We start from the raw sequence: 15,470 nt of genomic DNA, 5'->3' as shown, positions 1-15,470 counted from the left end.
ATTTCACTAAGTGTCCCCCCCTTCAAGAATACACATATGAGACAAGGGATATAAAATTCCTTTGAAAGCACTTCTTTGTACATTGTAGTTGTTTGTTTGTTCAAGAGTAGAGTATAAATGTTTACTGACCTCAGAAAGAGCATACTAATTAATTGTTGGCTTCATGATACCTCAGCAGATCTGAGCACATGTCTATGGAATTCCCATTGACAGGAAGTGGTGAATACAGCCATTGCTAAACCAGATCCCTCCTTCTGCACACACATACTTCCCTGGTTAAAAGGGAAGCTGCTCCACAATGCCTGCCTGGAATTATTTATTTCTCTCAGTGCTTTGTTGACAAATGAGATAGTGCTTGACACTAACTAGCAATGAAATATGCCTCCCAGTGTAGAGCCAATGTGTTTGACCCTGTGTTTCTGTGATGCATATATTCTTGAAGTTCCTTCAGGACATTTTATCTCCAAATGAATTTTTTTTAAGAGAGAAAGAATGTATTGAGCAGATTTATGAACCCTGTTTGTCTGGGAAGCTAGTTGTTTTGACATAATCTTCAGAAGATGCCTTGGGTATAGAACTAACTCAAAAGCAAGAGGCAGTCACATTGGCTAGCCAAGTTTTATTCATTTTCCCAGCCCCCAAAACACCTAATTCAAGCTGCTTTAGCATCTTGGTTGGGTGAGAACTATACATTCATTTATTTACTATTTATAGAACATATACTATAAGACAAGTTTTATTCTAGTGTTGGGGACACAGAAGTAACAAATCAGGCAAAAATTGTTGCCTTCAAGGAGTTTACATTCTAGTATGGTCTACAGTATCACACTGATCATGTTTATGTGATTAATACTACAGAATTCAAATAAAATGTGAGTCTGGGTGTATGCAGACAAATTATAGCAGAAAATGGAAACAGAGCAAGTGTATGGGACCAGAGTAGGGAGTAACCTATGGGATTTCTTCTTTAGTGCAATCACCTGGGTTGCCATTCAGTGGACATATAATATTGTAGCAGGTAGGAATCAGGTACTTTAAATAGAATTTTGTTAATCCTCATAGTAACTCTACAAGGAATGGATCATCTCCACTGAATTAATGAGAAAATCATGATTCAGATTAAATTACACGTAGAATGTGATAGATTCAAATCAGAATGTAAATCTCCCCGCCTGTCAAACATTTATTCCCTATTTCTTCTCCATCACCACCCTCAAACCACTTCACCCCATTCCTACTGATAATCAGGACTCTAGGTTTAACACAGTATCCTGCCTTTGATCAATATTAACTTAATCACTTCTTGTCATTCCATTTACTCTTCACAATAATGCCCTGTTTTAGCTATTTGGTACCCCCATGTTTTGGATAAGGACACCGAGATACAGAAAGGTAGAGTCAGTTGCACAAGGTCACACTGCTAGAGGCTAAAAAAGGAAGCAAAGACAAATAAGCCATAGCCCGTGCCCTCTGGCAGCTTACAATCTAAGATGAAAATAAAACATTATTGTGATGGTTAATGTTATTTGTCAACTTGGCTAGGCCATAATTCTCGGTACTATGCAATTATCCTCCAGTTTGTGACCAATTTGTGATCTGATGGAAGGGGAGTTTCCTTGGGCAAAGCTTGCTCCTGCTTAATCCTGCATACAATTCATTATCCTTTGACCTCCAGTTCTTGGGACATGAGCCAGCAACCTGCCACCTGACCTGCGTATCTTGGGATTTGCTAGCTCCCAAAACCCCATGAGCCAGCAGGCTCCTGCCTGACCTGCTAATTTTGGGCTCATCAGCCCGAGAAACCATGTGAATCAAGAGATGACTCACACTATGACTCTAATTCTCACTGTTGACTCTAATTGCATTAAGACAGGAGGCACAGCTAATCCATGGCATGAGGTGGTAGTAGAAATAGGTCAAATATCACCATCATTGAATCAAATATTTGTGAGAAACACAGCTCTGGGTGATTGCATATTTGACGCCTTTCAGCATTTCTATCAAACTGAGAAATAGAGGGAGGCTTGCTGGTTGGTCCTGCTTTCTCTACACAAAGTGGTGAAAGAAAGATATGAGCTCAGGGCTTCAGGGTAACAGCTCAAGCATTGCATAAAATATTTCCAAGGTGCCATTTGTGCCCTGAAAGAAATCCTTATTTCATGTAGTAACTGAGTTGATATTCCTGAAAACCAGACCCAGAGTCTTATCATAAGAGTGACTGAATTATAATGCCAATTGAATTCCTAACCTTGAATTGTGTCTGAAGTTAAAGTGAGGGCATTGATAGGGAAGAAAGGGGACCCTGAAACATGGGATGGGGACATATGAGTAGGTAACCAGGGAGCTGGGAACCCTGAGTCCCAAATCCATTGAATCACTCCTACCAAGAGAACCAGCCCTCTTACTCCTATCTGAATAGATTACTCCATCTTAGTCTTCTAAGCCACCCATCCAAGTAAAACTATTATCCCTTCCACTTCCTTCTGATGAAATTAACCTAGCTGCCTCTGAAGAATTTTTGTCTGAGGTATTGCCTGGCACAATGCCTGGGGGAGCACCTGGGACAGTGCCTGAGACATATGCATTACAAGGCATTGCTGAATGTCCACAGTTTCCACTTTTGTCACCAATTTTTGCTTCTAGATTGATATATTAAGTACAAAGTGTGACCCATGAGGAGGTATGCTACACTTATAAGAACTGCTTGATTTTTCTAATATGTACAAACAGAAACCTGGGGAATCTATGTGGGAATGGCTATTAAGGGCATGGCATAATGGTGCAAGGAACATGAAGTTGGATTAGTCTGAGTTTATTGATATAGGCTCACTAAACACAGATTCTTCATTTAATGTTTCAGTTCAAGAGGTCAGAAAAGGATCTAAATAGTTTATTTGGTTGGTCCACTGAAGCACGGACTAAGAGGTGTCCTAAACTAGATCAAGGTGAAGTGCCAGGCCTGCCTTGGTATACTGTAGAAGAAGGTATCCAAAGGGAAATTCGCGTGTTAGAGTGGATTTATCAGGTTGGACTCACAGGCTCACCCATGGAGTGACAGAGGACACAGCTTTTACAGCAACTGTGAGGAACGGGGAAGGGAGCCCTAGCATCCTTGAACACCACCATGATTGCTATTTTATATAAGACAGATTTGACAGTGGGAACTGCCGTAACTGAATTAAGATGCCTAACTACAACGGAGTTAAATCGACCTTAGAGTCAAAGCAGTAATCAGAATACTCTGACTTCTAAGAATTATGATGTTGGCTACCTAGTCATGGTGTTCGTAGGAGTGAAATAGATGGAAAATCCACCAAATATTTACAGGATCTGTATAAGCCCTGGTGGCGCGGTGGCTAAGAGCACCTCTGCTAACTAAAAGATTGGCAGTTCAAATCCACCAGCCACTCCTTGGAAACCCTGTGGAGCAGTTCTACTCTGTCCTATGTGGTCGCTATGAGTCAGAATCAACTCAATGGCAGTGTTTTTTGTTTTTTTTTTTTCTTTAATACAAGCAGAAGAACTCTAGGTCACATAAATGGCAGCCTAATTCAAATAGCCACAGTGGAGAGTAACAGCCCCTCAATCAATTCCCAGACTTGAGCCAGTTTACAGACACACAACCCCTTGAATCAAGGGGAGTCTGGGTCTCTTTAATGAAGGGCCCTACTACACTGCAAAAAATTTATACTGTTATCCTTCTCCCAGCCTTCTCCCAAGGAAGGCTTTTTCCTTTTCATTGGGGAAAAGGAAATAAGCAGACTTTTCAGGGATTGCTGGACACTGGCTCTGAACTGACACTAATCCCAGGCAACAAAAACCGTCACTGTGGGCCATCAGAGTGGGAACATATGGAGGTTATGAAAGCCAGCAGCCCTCCCACTAACCTCCTGGTTTTGCGTTCATCAGCACCTGCAGCCACAGGAGTCAGGAGAAGCTTCCAGTCTGACCCCCAACCCATGGATTTAGAACTGGCCAGCCTCCACAACTGCGTGAACCATTTCCTTGAAATATTTATGCATATACACTTCACTGGTTTTGCGCCTCTAGAAAACCTAGCCTAAGGGTTCTATTGACAATAGAATATTGACAATTTTCAATATTCTTCACCAATGCCATAATTCAAATGCATCAGTTCTTCTTTGATCTTCCTTATTCATTGTCCAGCTTTCCCATGCATATGAGGCCATTGAAAATAATATGGCTTGAGTCAGGATGAGTATATATATTTTTTTAATGAATAAAACTCTCACATTTAGATATCCAAAAAAAACAAATGAAAAAGCTACAAAGTTAGTATTAGAAAAGAAGCGCATGTGAGAGTATATGCTATGTATCAAGTATTTGGTATTGACCATAAGTGCCATGTTGCAGTTCATGGAAGGCTCAGTAACTGAGAATCCTTGCTGGTGCAGAGAGTATTTCTGAGTTACTTTGCGTATGACAACTCAAAACTGTCATAAAGATGACATAGCCTGAAAGCATAAGCTCTGGTTCCCCCACATTTTATCCTACTACATGCTCCTCCAGAAAGGCCCCATATCCTCTATTCCACCCTGTTACAGCCATCATCTTCAAGACTGCATTCAAAATTAGCAGCCTCCAAGGAGTTGGGCAGATCATTTGTGTGTGCTCTACAGAAAGTTAGGAAGGTGCCCTCTCCCTTCCAGGCTCACTGCTGTAGAGTCAATGACCCAGCACCAGGCACTGTCCCTATGCAAGAGTGGCATATCATGTTTGCTGAGACAATCATTCCTCCACAAATTACTAGGAAACAAAGCATTCTCTGAGCCCCAGTGAAAGCAATTTCTGTTGTGTTTTCTCATCCCAAGTATAAGAATTCATTTTATTGTTTACTATCTGAAGGAAAGTTTGGTTTTATTCCCTTCCCTCTCCTAGTATGTTATAAAGTAGCTTAGATGATCTCTCTAGAGGAGCAAATAATTCACGGTTTCTTTTCTCTTATTCCTATGAAATCCTCAGAGCCTCAGGGGCAAAGCTTATAATTTGAGTTTTGTTCTGATGTTGTTGTTAGGTGCCATTGAATCGATTCCAACTCATAGTGATCCCATGTATAACAGAACGAAACACTGCTGGTCCTGCTCCATCCTCACAAGCATTGCTATGCATGAACCCATTTTTGCAGCCAATGTCAATCCATGTTATTGAGGGTCTTCTTCTTTTTCACTGATCCTCTTCTTCACCAAGCGTGGGGTCCTTCTCAAGGGACTGGTCCCTCCTGATAACATGTTCAAAATACGTTAGAGGAAGTCTGGCTATCCTTGCTTCTAAGGAGCATTCTGGTTGTACCTCTTCCAAGGCAAATTTGTTCGTTCTGTCAGTCCACGGTATTTTCAATATTCTTCACCAACGCCATAATTCAAATGCATCAGTTCTTCTTTGATCTTCCTTATTCATTGTCCAGCTTTCCCATGCATATGAGGCCATTGAAAATAATATGGCTTGAGTCAGACGCACCTTAGTCATCAAAGTGATATGTCTGCTTTATAACAGTTTAAAGAGATCTTTTGCAGCAGATTTGGCCAGTGCAATAAGTTGTTCGATTTCTTGACTGCTGTTTCCATGAGTATTGATTGCAGATCCAAGTAAAATGAAATCCTTGAAAACTTCAGTCTTTTCTCTGTCTATCATGATGTTGCTTATTGGTCCAGTTGTGAGGATTTTTGTTTTCTTTATGTTGATCATATGCTACGTCTTGAAATGGCTGAACATGGACTAATTTTTGTGTGTGTGTGTGTGTGTTTTCCGTCCATCTTCTTTTGATGCTTCCTGTGTCATTCAATAAATTGCAACTCCAGGCTTGGATTTTTTCCTTAGCCCTTTCATCTTGAAAAATGCTGAGCCTGTTCTTCCTTTTTGGTTTTCTAACTCCAGGTCTTTGCACATTTCATTATAATACTTTACTTTGTCTTCTCCAGGCATCCTTTGAAATCTTCTGTTCAGCTCTTTAACTTCATCATTTCCTCCATTAGCTTTAGCTTCTCTGCATTCAAGAGCAAGCTACTGAGTCTCTTCTAACATCTGTTTTGTTTTTTTTCTTTCTTTCCTGACCTTTTGTTTCCTTTATGTATGATGTCCTTGATGTCATTCCACAACTCGCCTGGTCTTCGGTCATTAGTGTTCAATGCATCAAATCTATTCTAGAGATACTGTATAAATTCAGGTGAGATATACTCATGGTTATATTTTGGTTCTCATGGATTTGCTCTAATTACCTTCAGCTTCAACTTGAACTTGCATAAGAGCAATTGATAGTCTGTGCCTGGCCTTGTTCTGACTGATGATGTTGAGCTTTCCCATTGTCTCTTTTTACAGATGTGGTTGGTTTGATTCCTGTGTATTCCATCTGGCAAGGTCCACATGTATAGATGCTGTTTACTTCATTTAAAAAAGGTATTTGCTGTGAAGAGTTTGTTGGTCTTACAAAATTCTACCATGTGATCTCTGGTGTGGTTTCTATCACCAAGGTCAGGTTTTCCAACTACTGATCCTTCTTTTTTGTTTCCAACTTTTGCATTCCAATCACCAGTAATTATCAATGCATCTTAATCACCTGTTTGATCAATTTCAGACTGCAGAAGTTGGTAAAAATTTCGATTTCCTCATCTTTGGCATTAGTGGTTAGTGCATAAATTTGAATAATAGTCGTATTAACTTGTCTTCCTTGTAGGCATATGGATGTTATCCTATCACTGACAGCATTGTACTTCAGGAGAGATCTTGATATGTTCTTTTTGGGGGTAAATGTGACGCCATTCCTCTTCAAATTGTCATTCCCTACATAAGAGACCATATGACTGATTCAAAATGGCTGATACCAGTCCATTTCAGCTCACTAGCCTAGGATATTCATCTTTCTGTGGTCCATTTCATTTTTGATGACTTCCAGTTTTCCTGCATTCGTGCTTTGTACATCCATGTTCTGATTATTAGTAGATGTTTTCAGCTGTTTCTTTGCATTTTGAGTTGTGCCACCTCAGCAAATGAAGGTTCCAAAAGCTTTACTCCATCCAAGTCATTAAGATCGGCTCCACTTTGAGGAGGCAGCTCTTCCTGAGTCATATTTTGAGTGCTTTCCAACTTGAGGGGTCATCTTCCAGCACTATTCCAGACAATGTCCTACTGTTACTATTCATAAGATTTTCACTGGCCAATTTTTCAGCAGATGGCCAGATCCTTCTGCCTAGCCTGTCTTAGCCTGGAAGCTTTGTTGAAATTTGTTCACCATGGGTGACCCTGCTGCTGTTTGAAATACTGGTGGCATAGCTTCCAGCATCACAGCAACACACACAAGCCATCACAGTATGCCAAACTGACAGATGTTTGGGTCTAATTTAAAAATGGAATCATAGAAAGCAATGTCCAAACATCCTCACTTAACCTTTAATATGCAGGTTATCTGTGTTTCAGGTCAAACAGCTAATAAATTGTGAACTATGAACAGCATCATGAGGTTGGTACATAAGGATAAATGATTGGAATCTCATAGAAGGCCATTTGCGCCAAGGAGACATCAGGTACAATCCTGATGTCATGCCTGATTCTTCCTCCCTTTTATCTTTATTCAGACACACAACGCTACTGGTCTTCATGTTCAATCATTTCCCATTCCCATTCCCACCACCATAACTCATCCAGCCCCATATCACCCAGATCTCCTCACTGGAACTCTATTAATAGCCTCTTCACTGGCCCCCTATCAATAGCCTACTCACGGGTACCCTCTTCAGTCTCAGACACACAGCTATCTCTGCACTGAGGGCTGCAGTGCTTGGTTCACATCATTCCCTTTTAATGCTCAAAACAGTCTTCAGGATGGAACAGGGACAGGTCCTGGAGAACTTCATTGCTTCCTGTTCCTAAAACCTTTCACCCCTCACTGTCATGCTGTTGTGGCACCATCCATAACCCCTGCCACATGAGTGGTGCAGGGACTCTCTTAGTGCACCAGGTTTGAAGGTAATTCTGTGAAGGGCCTCTCTGCTTCGTGGGGAGGACAAGTGAGGCCAGAGCCCTATATTGTTCTTTTCCCCTCTTTCTTCAGTGCTCTCCACCTTTCTCCCCAGGACCAAGCTATCCCTGGTCTCAGTGGAGGTGCACAGGTGACAGGAATTATCTCTTAAACCCTCTCTGTCTTATGCCTTATCTTTGCTTTTATCTCCTGGACTAATAACCTGAGAATTTTTGTTTCTTTGTGAGCTGGTTTGCTTTGGATAAGCCTGTCTTAGGGTGAGGTGGCTCCAAAGGGGACAGATATTGAAGGGTGTAAAGCAGGCTTCTTAATGTCCCAATGTCACAAATTATTGCTCTACCTTATTCCATTATAAGAGGTCATTATAAATGCCATTTCTCCCTGAGGTATTCTGGGATCTTTCCACATAATCTTGCAGGCAGGTAGCATTAACTTGCAAGCAGGTAGCATTAACAGGGAATTGAGGCTTAAGTAGGTCAACCCCAGGCTTAAACCTGCACTGGCTTCCCACAGCCTCTCACTGGACTGTAAGCTCTGAGCAAGCAGAGCCTGCCTCAGTCTTGCCCACCATGTATCCCCAGTGTCTGACAGAAGCATGTGGGTCATGAACGTTTGTTGAATTAGTTAATGGAAAATCCATCTCCCCACCCTATCCTGCTTCCCACTGTTGGTTTCCACTGATTATCAAGAAATAAGCCTGAAAGTCTCTGTGAGAAGAGTATGGAATCTTGAGCTTTTTCTTCTTAATATGGGGAAAAGGGACAGTACTAACTTAAGATGCTTTGGAACAGAATATGTCACTGATTAAAAAAAAAGAAAAAGCCTTGTCACACAAGGAGGTATGAATATGTCAAGTCATTATGTGGGCAGCTCCTGTCCAGAGGCAAGACAAAAAGGCAGAGGGGACAGGAGCTGGTTGAATGGACATGGGGAATACAGGGTGGAGAGGAGGAGTGTGCTGTCTCATTAGGGGAAGAGCAGATGGGGCACCTAGCAAGGTGTGTGTGAGTTTTTGTATGAGAGACTGACTTGATTTGTAAACTTTCACTAAAAGCATAATAAATAAATAATAAAAAAGTGAAGTCATTAATATCAGCTTCCATGCAGCAAATTGCTTGTCATGCTTCATTTATACTCATTTATGACCAAACAGGAGTATTTGTAGAGAGATGTCGTAAGTGTATTTCAGAGAGCGCTCCAGCAGCTTTCACGGCCTGGCTCACAGAGTGTCTGGCAGAGGTGTAGCACTCAGGCAGCCTCCGCAGACACAGTGGAGCAGGAGAAGAAGCCAGAGGGGCAGAAAAAGCAAAGAAAAGGGGAAAAAGGATTGCCTATGAAGCAGGAGCTATAAAAATTCATGAGCCTGAGGCAGGTTTGGATTTATGCATTTAGACAATTTCGTTAAACTAAATGAAAATAAATCTGTTGTAAATCTTCCCAGTTCTCAGTGATTCTTCAGAAATTCATTTACAGTAACTGGGAATAAGAGGAAACATAATGGACTCACTGACCCTGATGTATCCACGGTCACTATGGACATGAAAAGGTGGCCTGCCTGTATTTAGAAGGACATGCAGCCCTGGGAGCACCTGTCATCGGCATACACCTGACCACATTTGGACAGATATGTGTGCCCACACTGGCAGCCCTCTGCCTGCCAGCACTGCCTACCTTGTGCTGCTTTTCTTTGCCTTCTTTACTTTTGTGCTCAAGCCCTTGGAGTCACACATGGATGGCGTCACCTGCCCTGCCTCTGGCCCGAGCTGCGTTAGTTTCAGATCTCTTAATCTGGCTCACCTGCTGGTGACTCATCCTTGGATGGGCAGACACAGTTCACTATAGGAACCCATCTGGCACTAGGGACCCTAGCCTCTCATGGCTGTTCCTGACTCACTAGCTCCCAGTACCACCTTTGCCTGATTCTGGATCCCAGGATCAGCCTCTCTAACTAGTCTGAAGATTGAGCTGATACTTGTTCAACTCTGTTCAACCAGATTAAGAGATCTGAAACTAACGGAGCCAAAATATGTATTCATTTCTTATGTCTATGTTCATCTATGCACCAGCTCTTTCCATTGCTGCTGATCCCCTTTGACCCCTAATAGCAGTCCAGGTCCACAGTACCCTATCCATTCAGAGCCTCCCCTGTTTGGTGGACATCTGAACAGCCCCAGGGATCCCAATATGTGTACTGATGATGGTCCCCTTGCACATCTCATTTTCAAGCAAACCCATGTGATTTCTATGCCATCACCTATGGATCTAGGCCCTCTCTGGTCCCTGGAGCCTGCTTTGATTGTGTGCAGGTCTAGAGGTTCCAGAGAGTTAAGGCCACCTGGAAATAGCCTTCAATGAGTGGTTGATAGCCGTTGGTGGATAAATACCCAGTTCTCTCTCTCTCATTTTCTAACTGCTTCACAGAGTTGTTCAGTGGGATTCAGCTCAAGAAGTAGCTTCCTTGATAGCGCACCCTTTATTGTCTTTTTCCCTCCTTTTCTCCCTTGCCCACTCTCATACTGGTATTTCGTGAGACCACTTCCCTGTTTCATAAAATGAAAATGATTGCATTGGTATTCCTGTTTCATAGCCGACATCTGGGAGAACAAATTAATTCACATGGGATCCACTGAGGACCTTTCCTATTCCTTCAAGGGCTGAAGCCACCCCTGGTGAGATGTGCCTTCTTTCAAGGCCCCGTCCCCTGAGTCCCTGAAACCTTGGTGGGCCGGATGGCCCCAGAAAATATTCTACCTTTGAAATCTCCAGGAAAGGGGCAAGTACCCTTCCCTGTGTTTACCTCAGCCCCCACTGCAGGGCCCCCCGTCATGCTCTTCCAAGGCCTTTCTGATCACCTTCTTGAGCACTCTTACAGCAGATCTGCGTGGTGGGGGAAACAAAACTTATAGTTCTCCACATCCCCAGCCAAGTACACAAGCCAGTCTCCCCTGTTGGCAGAGACACCAAAAGCACCCCATCCAGACTCATCTTCCATACAAGGGAGCACCTCACTCCTATGGGGAGTGAAAGGTTACCTCTGTGCCTACTAGGCTGAAGACTATCCTCTCCTTTTCCCTTCTCTTTGAGACTGGAAGGAGTGTAAGCTGCGGAGAAGAAGTGGTTGCTGTGGGTAACAGGATCCATTTAGCCACCTCAGAACAAGCCCTGAGGCAGGTACCTGGCATAATTCCGTAGGATTTACTCATGTTTGGCCTCTGGCCTCTGATCTCTGGGCAGAGGTGGGAATCTCACTTACTATCCTGTGCCCTGTGGCTCCTGTTCGACTTTGCTTTCCTGAATAGGCTTGGCTCACAGGTGCCTCTGGTGGCTGTGCCAAAGGCAGTTGGAAGCCCCTGCTTGAAATCTGATGACCAGACCAACTCGTTCAACAGACCTCTATTGGGTGCATTCTCCCTCCCATGTCCAGATGTGGATGGAAATTATCAGCCACTCTCTGAGCTTTCAAATGACCAGAAACTGTAGTAATAGAGCAAGGAGATGGGAGAACACACACATATGTAAGTGTTGGGGTAAGAGGGGATTCTCCCTATCCCAGCACATACCTATCTTGAAGGAATACTGGCACTTCTGTGAATGTACAATTGTCCCTCCTGTCTTTCACAAACCACTCCCCCTGGCCTGGAGCACCATTGTTTTCTTTTTCCCCAGACTCAGTCATAATTGTCCTCAGACCAAGCACAAGACTGCTTCTCTGGAAAGGTTGGAAGTCTTCTTTGACCACCCAGCCATCCGATATAGGATTGTTCACATAGCACCCTGCATTCCCTTTCAAGTTTGTCAGCTTGCCCTTCTCCCAAACTAAACTGCACCATTCTTGAGGGCAGGGACCATGTTTAAATATTCTCTGTGACCCCAGGGTCTGGAAAGTTCTGTACATGGCAGGTCAGAAGAAATTAATTGAATGCACCTTATAATCGACTTTCTGCTCAGATAAGATGGGTATAGCATTGTCATAGATAGGAAGGGAGTGAAGCCAGGCAGTGGTATGGTTGAAGGAAATTGGCCAAGTGTGAGACAATATGGACTAATGAGATCTATGGTAACTAGAGTGTGTGTGAACTGTCTACAGAAGCAGCTTCATCTCATCTCTGGCCACATGTTACATTGAGGAAATGCGGTCTCAGACGTAGTGCCAGATCTGATGTTTCAAGAGAAAACATATATCTAGGCTTTAGAGTATATTTTCTGGATTTTTAAAACACAGTGCCATTGTGTGAGCCAAATATGACATGAGCACTCTCAGTTTGTGATTCTGAAGTAAAGACTAAAAAGAAAATCAGAAAACTGAGTAGACTAAAAATGCATTAAGACCAGCTTCTTACAGATGTGAAGCTGGTTGGCAGCTCTGCATGACTGCTGTTAGGGGTCCCCACAGGGGTTCTGGCCTCTCTCCCAAACAGCAGAATCTGGCATCTAAAATGAAGAGCTCTGGGTTCCAGAGTTGAGATATACCCAATCATGCCTTGTATTCATGAGGATCTATGTCTCTTAAATCATGTTTCCTCTATTTGCCTTTAGATTCTGGGCAACTGGAGAGAAAAGGATTTTCACCTTAGTCCACAGAGCACTAAGTGTCACCTCTACCTACAGCCCTTCTGGAGGAATGTGCCCATGGGCAGATCATCAGGGTTTTGCTCCTTGACTATGACTAGTTGACCACTACCTGTCTGTCAGTTTGTCCTACTGTGGTGGCTTGCATGTTGCTGTGATGGAGGAAGCTATGCCACTGGTATTTCAAAGACCAGAAGAGCCACCTATGGTAAACAGGCTTCAGTGTCGCTTCCTGAATAAGACAAACAAGGAAGAAAGCCCCGACAATTTACTTCCAAAAATGTGCCAGTGAAAACCTTCTGGGTCAAAATAGAATATTGTCAGATATAGTGCTGGAAGATGAGGTCCCTAAGTTGGAAGGCACTCAGAATACACAGTGACTGCAACAATGGACTCCAGCATAACAATGACCTTGACGATGGCACAGGACTGGGCAACATTTTATCCTGCATACATGGGTTCACCATGAGTCAGAACCAACTGTTGGCAATCAACAACAGTGACTGATTGGACCAGGAATAGCAAATACTCTGGGCCATACCTAGGAGGGTGCTCTATGAGAGGAACAGGATGTGAGGCTACCCAGTGAGGCCCTCTGACTTACAATGAGCTGATTCAACTCAGCAATCCTGAAGGCAACACTTATCCTGATAAATCAGTAGGTCATAAGATATCTGTTTTTAAAAGTATAGTCAGGACCCGGAGGGGCCAAGATGGCTGACTAGGTAGAAGCTACCTCTGATCCCTCTTGCAATAAAGACTCTGAAAAACAAGTGAATCGATCACACACATGACAACCTACAAACCCTTACCATCAAACACAGATCTAAAGAGTTGACCTGAATGACAGAGATTGAGAACGAACAACCACAGGGAAGCAGCGACTGTTTTCGGAGCCTGGAGCCAGCGTCCCAGTCAGGAAACCTTGGCTCCAGGCTTTGGACTGGGCGCAGGGGAGCTGAGCACGGCATACTGAGATGGCGCAAACACGGGGCGCAGCCCTAGCCCCTTGAACTGACCTTGGGGGAAGCCCAGCCAGTGCACGCAGGCAGCACAGCAGTGCAGCTGACAGGAGGAGAAGTCACTGGGAGGCAGGGACTGGTTTTGGAGCTGGGAGTGCGGTGTCCCAGCTGGGGAACCTTGGCGTTGGGCGTTGGACTTGGAGCAGAGGAACTAACCGCAGCTTCTGAGACAGCGCAAGCACGGGATGCGGGCCTGACACTCGGGGGTGATCTCTACCCAGCCAGTGCACACAGTCGATGCGCCCCTCCGGAATCTCAGATAAAACAGTCATGCCAAGCAAGATAAGTAACTTTGTCTGTATTCCGGGATGCTACTCTCTCCCATTTGTCTGAACCCTCCCCTCCCCTTTCCAGGCGGCTTCATTAACATTGGAATTTCCTGAGCCAGAAAGTGAACTGCGCTGAGGTTTTTCTTTCTTTCTTTCTTTGGTCTTTTCCTAACCCATTCTCTTGGCCTGAGAGAAGCAGCTACAAAAAACCCAGGGACCAAAAATCCTTCCCTAATGGGACTAAAAACACAGAACAAGCTCCAGACAAGCATATGTGATCCACAGTCTTGGGCTTTCATCCCTACAAGGAACAAGGTGGCTATTATAATGCAAAGGCATTTCTGATAGGGGTCTGACTGCAATTGTTTTAGCGGATTACTGGAAAGACAAGTTTCCCAGGTCTGATATCTCTGCGTATTCAACAGAGCCCTCACTGACCCACAAAAGGGAACTGAGGGCTGAAGCTCCCCCCAGGCCACCTAGCCTCCTGCCTTAGGGGTCTAAGGAGGGTGACACCTACCAATATGTAGAGGTACTTGCATTGGGGGCCTAAGGTACAGCTGCAGAACCCACCCACCAAGGTGCTTTAGGAATAGAGACACACCTACCTCACTGGCACTTGGGAGAAGCCTGTCAGCATCCTGCCCCCGCTAGAGTGTGAACTCCTGCTGCTACTAGAATCTGGTGCACACAACTATCACCACTACTTCTCTAGGTGGATAGGTGACAGTCTGCACCACACACTTGATGACCAAAAATCAGATTCTACTCAAGAATAGTGAATGGACTCTTAGGCTTATATATCGGATAACAGCCCAAACCAGCTGGTAATAGGACATAAGTGACTCAAGGGCTACAACAATTAAGACAGCGCAATCTAGTAGCCCATCTACGTATATTGAAAGAAAACAAAACAAGATAAGACTCAGTGAGCAAATATAGAATAAATCACTAGAATATCTTAGTGATGGCTCAGAGACAACAGTCGATATCAAACCACATAAAGAAGCAGACCATGACTGCTTCCACAACTCCCCAAACTAAAAAATTAAAATCTTTCCCAAATGAAGATACAGTCCTGGAATTGCCAGATGCAGAATATAAAAAACTAATTTACAGAATGCTTCAAGACATCAGGGATGACCTCAGAAATGAAATAAGGCAATCTACAGAAAAAGCCAAGGAACACACTGATAAAGCAGTTGAAGAACTCAAAAAGATTATTCAAGAACATAGCGGAAAAATTAATAAGTTGCAAGAATCCATTGAGAGACAGCATTCAGAAATCCGAAAGATTAACAATCTAATTACAGAATTAGACAACGCAATAGGAAGTCAGAGGAGCAGACTCGAGCAATTGGAATGCAGAGTGAGAAATCTGGAGGACCAGGGAATTAACACCAACATAGCTGAAAAAAAATCAGATAAAAGAATTTAAAAAAATGAAGAAAACCTAAGAATCATGTGGGACTCTATCAAGAAGAATAACTTGCGTGTGATTGGAGTTCCAGAACAGGGAGGGATAACAGAAAACACAGAGAGAATAGTTGAAGATCTACTGGCAGAAAACCTCCCTGACATCATGAAAGACAAAAGGATATCTATCCAAGATGTTCA

Source organism: Loxodonta africana, chromosome 6, assembly GCF_030014295.1.
Source record: "Loxodonta africana isolate mLoxAfr1 chromosome 6, mLoxAfr1.hap2, whole genome shotgun sequence".
Lineage (NCBI taxonomy): Eukaryota > Metazoa > Chordata > Mammalia > Proboscidea > Elephantidae > Loxodonta > Loxodonta africana.
Note: the sequence above shows the minus strand (reverse complement) of the source record.